Below are 11,026 nucleotides of genomic sequence, written 5' to 3'. Positions count from 1 at the left end.
CCGGCCCCAAACTTTTTCCACACGCTGGCATCACCGTCGGCATCACGCACGCCAGTTTGCATATTTTTCCGAAGGTCAATGCATTTTCTACGATTTTCTCATTGAAAAAGCCCCAAAACAATGCCGGACATGACGCAACGTTGGTTTGGTGTCCGATTTCCATCAAACCTTGCGTAGTGGCCTATGTTGCCCGTGTGCACATGTGTGCACAGTTTCATGCACTTGCATGCATGCGATCACGTACACTATGTGATACTAGCACGGTTTCGGTCTATCGGAGGGGGTTCCGAAGTACTTTTTTTTACTCTGCCAACCGGCCCCAAACTTTTTACACATGCTGGCATCACCGTCGGCATCACGCAAGCCAGTTTGCATATTTTCCTGACGCTCGATGCATTTTCCACGATTTTCCCGATGAAAAAGCCCCGAAACAATGGCCGGACATGACGCGACGTTGGTTTGGTGTTCGATTTCGTTCAAACCTTGCGTGGTGGCCTACGTTGGCCGTGCCCATATGTGTGCACAGTTTCGTGCACTTGCATGCATGCGATCACCTAGACCTTGTGCAACCAGCAACGTATCGATCTGCCGGAGAGGGATTCCGAAGTACTTTTTTTCATCTTTGCCAAATGTCCCGAAACTTTTTCCACTCGCTGGCATCACCATCGGCATCACGCACGCCAGTTAGCATATTTTTCCCACGCTCAATGCATTTTCTAGGATTTTCTCGGTGAAAAAGCCACGAAACAGTGGCTGGACATGACACAACGTTGGTTTGGTGTCTGATTTCGTTCAATCCTTGCGTGGTGGCCTACGTTGGCGGTGCCCACATGTGTGCACACTTTCGTGCATTTGCATGCATGCGTTCACGTACACCATATGATAACAGCACGGTTTCGATTTACCGAAGGGGGTTCCGAAGTACTTTTTTTTCAAGTTTGATGACCTTTTTTCAGAATCAATAAACTTTTTTCATATGTGATGAACTTTTTCTTGAATCCCATGAACTTGTTTCAAATCCAATTAATATCTTTTTCAAATTTGTGAACTTTTTTCAAATCCGATGAACTTTTTTTCAATCAAAAATGAAAAAAGTTCATCCATTTGAAAAGAGTTCACGAGTTTGGGAAAATTCATCATGTAAGGAAGAAAAAAGAAAAAACAGAAAAGAAAAATGAAAAAACGAAAAAGGAAAGAAAAACCTAAAAAGGAAATTAAGTGATGTAGCCTACTGGATGTGCCGTTGTGCCGTTGTGCCGGCGGATCGAGTGACGGCGCACAAGCCAATTTGATTTTAATTTTTCTGTTGGGCGCCCTCCTTTTTTTGGGCCGGCCCGCTTCCCGTCGCTTGCGAGCGCCAGAAGCGCCAACCGGCGCTTAATGCGCGCGGATTAGGAGCTCCCAGTTAGCGCGCGCGAATTAGAAAAAGACCAAAAGGAAAGAAGAAAAGGGTTCAGAAAATGAACTTGATTGCAGAATGGGGCGTGGCGTGGTGGTTATGGCGTGCTACACTTGAACGCTAGTGCGCGGGTTCGATTCCTGTCAACGCATTTTATTTTTTGCATCAGTTTAGAAAAAAAAAGGGTACGTGGGCTGCGGGTCGTCCAGGGAGAAAAAAACAAGACGTACGCGTATACGGGGAGGCGGGGAAGACTTTTTTAAATATGTCGATTGTACCCCTGATTATGAAAAGGTATCGTACGATCTCGGCCATCCTTGTATTAGGGGGGGTGTACCGAAGCAAAAGTCTAGTGGCATCAGATGCTGTTGCAAGGCGCGTTGGACTGCCCTTAAGAAAGTTGGTTGAAGGTGGCTATTGTGGCACTCTGGGTGAAAGTAACCGTGTTTTCGATGCCAACGACAGTGGTACTCTAGGGCACCCTCATTCCTTGGTGGCATCGTCGTGGAGCCTCACTAACCTTCTATCCATCCGGTCTAGTCCTCTGGGTGAAACCCAGATCTGGCTTTGCCGCTTTAGATGATTAGGATTTGGAGTTGTGATCCTCCGGCGGCATGCGAGTAGTTGTTGGCATTGCTAGCAGGAGTTCGGCAACTTCAGATGCAGCCAGTGTGCAAGCGGCACTGATTAGGATTGTGGTGACTTGTTATCTTTCACGGAGCTGGAAGGGCCTATGCCTGCTTTCCTTTGATTCTGGCTTCTGTCTTTTTTTCGCGAATACGCAAAGCTTGTGTGTCATTCATTGATAGGGGGAAGGGTTTTTGTACAGAAGAGGTTGGTAGAGGACACTAGGACTAAGCGTACACAACGATTGGCGCCAGACCTAGTGCGATCATGATGGACAATGGGTATGCTCAGCCCCAATAAAGCTAATGACGCCTATGGTATGATGATCGCTAATCCCTTGGCCCCTGCCTTGGCCCATGAGCGAGCCTCTTCTTGGATGTCGTGGAGAAGCTTAGTCGTAGAGGGTGCGGCGCCGTCGAAGATTCTGGCTTCTGTCTCCGGTGTCAAGGTACCAGCAGGTGTTGAGGTGCTCTTTTTTTTCTGAGGAGCTCTTTGTTGATGTGTTTGTATCGTATGGCAGTGCTCTATACCTAGTACTCCCTCCGTCCAGAAATACATGTCGGAGAAATGGATAAAAATGGATGTATCTAGAACTAAAATACGTCTAGATACATCCATTTCTCCGACAAGTATTTTCGGACGGAGGGAGTAGTTTAGTAATGGTACGGAGTTGTTGTGGATTTTGGCCCGTTCTGCTTTAATTGACTATGCTCTGTAAGATTTTTTGTTTGGTTCACTTATAAACTGGATCAATTCTCCTCTGCTAATGGAATTGCAGGAAATCCCTACCCTCTCAGCGAGGTTTGCAAATAAAGATATGGATGTTACTAGACAAATACCTTGTTCAAAGTAAAATTTACTCCATTAATAAATAAACCTATCCAATGTTGTTTTTTTCCACCGATCTTGGGTGTATGTACTACTGTGGTTTTATAAACCAAATAAGCATTTTCCATGCTGTTTCTTGAAAGAAACGCCACAGCATTGTACCACATAGGCTCCAATAAAGAGATCAAAGTGAAGTATTATATTATATATAATATAAATTCTAGAGTACTGAATAAATTACACTCCGCCAATTTTAGGTATTTAAAGAGACTGCATATCTGGATGAAAAGCATCCTGAGCTGATTGAACAAGCAGAACTGATCCTTAAGAAGTGCAGTGGACTTCCTCTTGCAATAGTCACTATAGGTGGGTTCTTGGCAAACCAACCACAAACAGTGGTGGAGTGGAGGAGATTGAATGAGCATATTAGTGCTGAGTTGGAGATAAATCCAAAGCTTGGGACCATATTAGCTGTGCTTACTAAAAGTTATGATGGTTTACCTTATCACCTGAAATCTTGTTTCTTGTATCTCCCCATCTTTCCCGAAGACTACAAGGTTAGTCGGCGGCGTTTGGTGCAGAGGTGGACGGCAGAGGGTTACTCAAGGGAGGTGCGTGGTAAGTCTGCAGAGGGAATAGCAGACAATTACTTCATGGAACTTATAAGTAGGAGCATGATCTTGCCATACCAACAATCAATTCGCAGTAGAAAAGGAATTGACGCTTGCCATGTCCATGATCTCGTGCGTGAAATTGGCATTTCCAAGTCAATGGAAGAAAATCTAGTGTTTAGGCTGGAGGAAGGTTGTAGCCTGAACACCCAGCACGTTGTGCGTCACCTTGCAATAAGCAGCAATTGGGAGGGAAATCAGAGTGATCTGGAGAGCATAATAGATATGTCTCGTGTACGATCAATAACAGTTTTTGGAAAGTGGAAGTCATTTTACATTTCTGATAAGATAAGGCTGCTCCGAGTGCTGGACTTGGAAGGTACCTCAGGTGTATTTGATCATCACCTTGAGGACATTGTCAAGCTTTTTCACCTAAAATACCTTTCTTTAAGAGGATGCACTCCTATTTGTCACCTGCCAGATTCTCTAGGCAACCTAAAACAACTTGAGACACTAGACTTGAGAGGTACACAGATAGTCAAGCTACCACATAGCATCAGAAAACTTCGGAAGCTAAACTATCTTCGTGCTGGTAAGGAACCCATGGACGAGGACATCTCGTATGAACAAGTTGTAGAAGACTTGCCAGCGGTGATGAGGAACAGTGCATGCCTTTTGACTGCCTCGTCGATGGTACTTTGTGCACGTTGTTTTGCAGGCTCAGATTTTAATGGTTATAACCACCGTGACTTGTGCAGTGCCTTCTGTTGTGTGGCACTCCCTGTTGTTGCGATGAAGCTGGACGCACATGGTGTGGTAGTGCCAAGAGGGGTGAGAAAACTGAAAGCCCTACACACACTAGGTGTTGTGAACATCTCACGGGGGAGGATCATTCTTCAGAACATAAGAAGACTCAGTGGGCTGCGGAAGCTAGGAGTGACTGGCATCAACAAGAGAAACAGTCTGGAGTTACAATCAACAGTTTCTCAACTCAGTCGCCTGGAATCCTTGTCGATGCGCTCAGAAGGGATGCCTGGATTATCTGGCTGCTTGGATGACATGCCCACTCCTCCAGAAAACCTGCAGAGCCTTAAACTGTATGGCAATTTGGTCATATTGCCTGCATGGATCCAGACACTCGGAAATCTTGTGAAGCTGAAGCTACGCAACTCTAGGATATTGGACCACAGAACAGCCATACAAGTCCTCGGGGAGCTGCCGATGCTAGCCATCCTGTGTCTATGGACGAAGTCGTTCGAAGGAGAGGTCCATTTCAGTTTCGATCAACGGGCATTTCCGAGCCTGGTGGTGCTGCACCTGGATCACCTAGATGACCTCAAATCGCTGGATTTTTCACTGCGAGGGACACCTAAGCTTGAGGTATTGCAGCTTTCTGAGACCTATATCCAGGAACGTTGTAGCGGGCTTCAACACCTCCCAATGCTCAAGGAAGTTGTGCTCAAGGGAGACTACCCATCCGTCGAGAAATTGCGTGCCGACCTTGCCAAGTTCCCCAATCGACCCGTTGTCAAGTTGAACTGAGCTGGGCTCCAGAATTGATCATCTAGTCAAGCCAGTGTTGCTGTCTTATCATGTGATATGTACGTGGTGTATAATATTGCTTTCTCTTGTTGTACGTCAATCTGAATTGTTTTTTTCTCTTTTATTTCGCTGGGGAATCTTATTTATTTCATGTGTTTAACTATGTGCTTGAATGTAAGCTGCATATAACTGTTGTGGACTTGTGGTATCTGGATTAAGGGCAAAGTACTTCTCTGTGAGCATCGATCGTGGTGACAATGGGTCTTTGCTCGTCTTTGTGCTTCTTGGGACCATGCATGGTGCTATTTTCTTTTCCCTCTTCTTTTTTCCAGTCCAAATTATGGTACTCCCTCCGATCCATAGTACACCCTCTGTAAAGAAGTGATCTAAACGTTTTTATATTTCTTTACGGAGGAAGTATTTATCTTAGATTTTTCTAGATACGGGTGTGTCTATGTACATCCGTATCTAAAAAATTGTAAGACAAGTAATATGAATCGGGGGTAGTAATAATTTCTAGCGTATCTTCAGTTCAGGTTAGAGGTTTGTTTTGGCACTCTTTTTGCGGGCACAGGTGGACGATCACCGAGCATGGATAGATACTGCAACTTCCACATTCATTAAACTAGTAGATTGCCCGTGCGTTGCCACGGGCTTATAAAATTTGTATTGGTTGCATTTAAAATTTATAGATGGAAAATATAGCCAAAATAATTTTAACCTACTTCGCTTGCAATGTATTTTGATAAAAAAATGTAATTCTACCCTATACACAAAAGGGTTATCATATCTGATGCAGAAAATAAAGATGGTACACAAACATTGACCTCTTTATTGTGCGGTGCATTACAAATGATAACAACACTTGAATGTTTTTTTTTACTTTATGCTTTAGATCGATTGTCTCGCGAAAGCGTGTGCATTGCTATTATCTCCATTAATTAAAATAAACACATGGATGATTTTGTTCCCTTTAAACAAATGTTCCAAGATGTTACAACCAGAAACTTAATTGCAATGTGCAATTGGCTAGCAAACTATTGCATATGAATTTGGGCACTTGAAACCATACAATTTACCATTTAGAAACTGCTGCAGCAAAACACATCTTCTAGAACATGCTACTCCTACCAATCTTGGGAGAGGTAGATACATCAATCTTTGATAACATTTATTGATTAAAAATTTATTGGCACTTATTTATATATTTATAATAACTTTTCAGTTTTATTAGAATTATTTAACTTCAGATTTGGTGTATCGGCTCAAAATGAATTTCACATAAGACTCGAAAGGAAATGTGTGTATTGTACTATGAACTATGATGTAAAAAGGAAGCGACCAACTCCTATACAAATACCAACCGGAGAAAAACCCCAATTGTACATACACTAAGGCATTAACATCAAATATAAGGGTGAAACGGTGATTGGCATGCATCATCTATTGTGAATAAGCAGGCTAAAACTTGCCTAGAGAATATTGCTCACAACTCATAAGTTTACAACATTTTTTTCTGTAGTAGCACAAAAGTCGAATAATACATAGTAGGATTGAGGAGAAGGAGGTCTATAATATTAGTCTTACCGATTGTTCATTATTCTATTAGCAACTAAAAGAGAGGGAGGGAGGGAGAGAGAGAATCGGATCTCGAAATTGTCTCCATGTGTCTAGGCTATCCGAAAACCCAAGCCATATGTGAGGAGGAATGGGGTCAGGATCAGGCCAAGGAGTCAGAGGTGTGAGTATCATCTGAAAGCTTTGTGGATAAATAAGGACATAGAGAGCTGTTAAGTTCAAGGAAACAGAATGGCTCCCCTTACACAAAGTCTAAGTTCACCACCGCTAAATGTATAAAAGGGGAAAACACGCTACGAATAAGAAAAACAACAAATAAAGATAGAAAGGTGTTAAGTTCACCACACTCTTTATTTGCTTACTGGAGAAATAAGACAACATCCCTGAGAAAAATTTTAATTTTATTGACAAACGAATTTCTCCCGGTTCTTAAAAGAATGCCTATGTGGTTGACCTGGAAGGCATTCCATAACATGTATATTTGTCTCAAAATCAGAATGGATGATAGAATTACATCAAGCAGTTTGTCCATTTCGAATATACAACTATTCTAAGGAACTGTGTCCATAAATTCCCAAAGAAAATATAGCATCTGATTCCAGGAAATGTAATAGCACACTAAGTCATAATTGTGAATGCGTAGGAATCTGGAATTATTATTTCTTTAGAAAAATGGACAGAGGAAATGAGCACGGTCCAATGCAGGTTCTACATCTTATATTTTATGCGTGTTTTTACAAATAATTTACCAGAACACATAGGAAGAAGATATGTTTGAGTAGGTAACAATATGTTTTAGAAGATGATGGCTTCCTAATACTTAAGCACAAAACCGAACCTACTGAACCGTGGGGGGCGAATCGGAGGTACAGTAGAAGAATGAACAAATAGATTTTATTTATATTATCCACACCCTACATGTACAACAATGAGAAACTCCTTGTGAACCAAGCTTACAACAGTGAGCATTGAACAATCATACTCTCTTCTTGCTAGCCGGTGCTGAGAACACTCGTGCAGCAATTAGTACCGCAATGTCCTCCTAGATAGGTTGATGAAGATTGCCAACAATGAAAATATCATCTAGTACATAGGTCTGAAAATTTCACCATTGGTACTCATGGGAATTAGTCAGTACTAAAAAGAATGTATAACTCTTGCAACAAATTTCATACAACTTCATTGCTGGTTCTTCAATGTCAAAATTTCAGCATATATGTGAACATTAAATAGACTTCACATACCTAAATAAATTATGAAAAACACTCATGTTGCAGTACGGCTCCAGTGTCCTCGTCAGTTTTGGTGCACCTACCACGTACTCACAGCTTGGGGCGCGACCCCTACATCCTTGGTGGCGGCCAAGGCGCCCACATCCACCTACATCCATGCTTCAGCAGGAACAATATAACAAAAAAAAAATTGTGGACCAAATGTTTATGGAATTTTGCAGCATGATATAGGCTACAAACGGGTATGATAGGCAAGAATCCTCAAATTTCCATTGTACCATAATGTCTAGCTTAGGAATATTGTTCTGTATCTTCTTATTTGGCACTACACCAACATTTAGCATGACGTCAACGACCACATAACGCCTTCATCACCGGTTAGTGATCTGATCCTGTCTCTTACTACCTGAAAGCACAAATATTAAATTCTATTGTTAAAGATATATTCTTAACATGTCAATAAGAGGGAAAAGCAATATGGCAATTCAATGTCTCATCAATCCTGCTAGTTGGCAACATCCCAGGTGTTGATCAATTTTAAACGTAATCTTTAACTACAAGAACTACAGTACAATTCATCATTTCTTTTTTCTGGGCATGTTTGCCCCTGAATAAGTGATAATACAAGGACAAACTTAAAGTATGCTAATGCGGTATAGTGCCATCAAGCATGGATAATTATCCAAGGACGAACTCATGTTCTGGCCATTTTTTACCCTAAACGATGCATGGAACGATCAATAATAAACAGATTAGAAAAATTGTGCATCTCACCACCACTCTGTCCATGTAGGGCGAGCGCTAGCATTAGTACCATTTATCTAAACTCTGATCACCAGTACATACAATGATTAACACGAATGTTGGTGCAAATAGAACTCACTTGTGGTGAGAAACTGAATAAGTGTTGGCGAAGGGTTGCGGGAGCTCGAAGGGGTTGGTATCACTAAACAAGCTGTTATTCAGTACAACCCCAAGAAAACTTTAGAAATGATGTTTCTGTCCACCCACATAAATAAAGAGATAAATATGTGATCACGCGGCAAGCCTGATAAGCCCCTCTAAACCAATCACAAAAAAGAAAGATCAATGTGTGACTTCTTAGTAATTAACAAACCCGGAGTTATTCTCTTCTGTCCACGGTCCGCCCGCTCCCCACCCGCGTTCAACCTCTCACGCCTCGTCCATCCGCTCCCAGCTTACTCCCTAGCTCCATGGTGCCCATGCTCGCCCATGTGTGCACTGTCAGCTAGCTGGTGGGACCAACTCGTTCGGCTCCGTCCGCTTGGTGCCCGAAGATTAGCACATGGATGCATCCACCGGCAGTACCACCTGCACATCAAAGAACAGTGGATTAGTTAGTACGTCGACAGTGATAGAAAAATATAAAACTCACACAAATGGAATTTGCAGAAATCAACAAACACTAATCTGAATACCGTCTAAATCTCACATAGTGCAGGGGGTGCTCTGAAAGTCTGAATATCATTGTGTTACAGAAACAATGTTCCTCTCTCAGTCTACTGGGTGCTCTTAGACAGGGCCACCTCATTGTCGACCGCTCCTGCATCCCTCACCCTGTAAAACCGGGTCATGGCTTACTCGGAATTCATGAATGCCCGTGCAGCGCCAGCGAAATAGCTAAGGAAATTCTCGCCAACTGCATCGCCTTCCAGCAGATGGTCATTACGAAGGATCGATGTTGCTGCCCCTATTCCACTTTCAATATGATGCATCCAGATTCTTTTTACAATAATTTCTCACATGTTTCAATTGAATAATTTGATTATGCGAACCAATTAATGAACCCGAGACGGATTTTTATTGCTACCTTGAAGTCATACTGTATGTTTCAGTGGTGCTGCTTTTTCTTTAGGCAGCTTCCAGAACGAGTGATAAAGTTTTTTGGGCCTGCGTCGCAAATAGGTTTGGCCAGATGCTCGACGGGTTTTACGACCAACTATAGGAGTGTATTCATCATTTCCATTGGCATGACTGTAATTTGTGAATCAGAAAAAATAGAAAAGCAAACTTTAATGTAAAATATAAAACAAAAGAAAAAAGAATCCAAGTAATTAGATTAGTAAAAATAAATACATTCGATTTGTTTCATCGATACAATAAGCACATCAGTAGGACATTATAATCATGGTATATACTTGCTTCCTTTTTTATGACTAGTAAAATTGCACGTGCAGACGCACGTATCCGATTAATGCACCAAGAATAGGCCGTTTTACAAATAATAATGCGCACAAATACTTCATGGGGTAAATTATCATTTGTCGTAACATGTTTTCATGTAGAAGGGACGATTGTCAACAGTTCTTCGCGCTATTTCATACTTTGTTAAAACACATTATTTGCTTGTTCATAACTTCCATGTTATACTAAATTCTAGTTAGATTCTCAGTACAGAGCCTTCAAAGTCCATCTCTTTGTGTAGGACGTGATAACATTCTCTAGCTGAAGATATTGTTAGAACATGTTCCACAGAATTTGTCTTGTGAGTATTGTTAGAACAACTATGTGACAATAAAGGCAGATAACATACTTGTTCAAGTAAACATCTGCAGTATATCCAAATCATTGTACAAATATGATAAATTATTCATGAGTCATCACATACGGGTGAAGTTTCTTCCAGCCTACAAAGCATACATAGGACAACACCATCAAGTATTCTCAAACTTCTTATGATACCTGTAGTATGACAACACATGTAGTATTAGAACACAAAGGGGAAACGTCCTCTGGGTGGCGGTACACTTGCATATTATGTAGTGAGAATTCATAAAAATGTAAAGAAGGCATATCTCTGCAGAATTCATGAAAACGTCTTTCATTTGGTATCGTAGAACTTTTTTGCTTTATTAATGTCTACAGGTGCACCTCGGATTAAAAAGATCAGAGTGCACAAAAATGACATATCACTGACTAAACGGGTGGCTAAATCCCAAGCTCTCTGTAGAAGTGGAATGTGGAATTTGACCCAGAGTAGCTTTACATTGCAGAGACTATCAGTTAGTAAAGCACACTAAACATAAGTACTAAATGACTTGGGTCCAACAAACACCAACAGCATTTACTTGCTCCAAGAATGATGATAGATGTGAATTATGTGAAAGAACACAGATAACCATGTAAAGTATATTGTCAATACATGAAACATCTTGCATTTTCTTGGAAAAGGACACACGAACTCTTAT

The 11,026-nt window shown here is 41.5% G+C and overlaps 1 pseudogene; it reads left to right on the top strand.

Moving 5' to 3' along the window:
* The window catches only part of LOC119308963, a 14,089-nt pseudogene extending 8,890 nt beyond the window's left edge, over nt 1–5,199 (top strand).
* The last annotated feature ends 5,827 nt before the right edge of the window (nt 5,200–11,026 follow it).

The sequence above is a fragment of the Triticum dicoccoides genome, chromosome 5B (genome assembly GCF_002162155.2).
Source record: "Triticum dicoccoides isolate Atlit2015 ecotype Zavitan chromosome 5B, WEW_v2.0, whole genome shotgun sequence".
Classification (NCBI taxonomy): Eukaryota; Viridiplantae; Streptophyta; class Magnoliopsida; order Poales; family Poaceae; genus Triticum; species Triticum dicoccoides.
The sequence above is the reverse complement of the archived record's forward strand: the minus strand, read 5'-3'. Positions and strand labels throughout refer to the sequence as shown.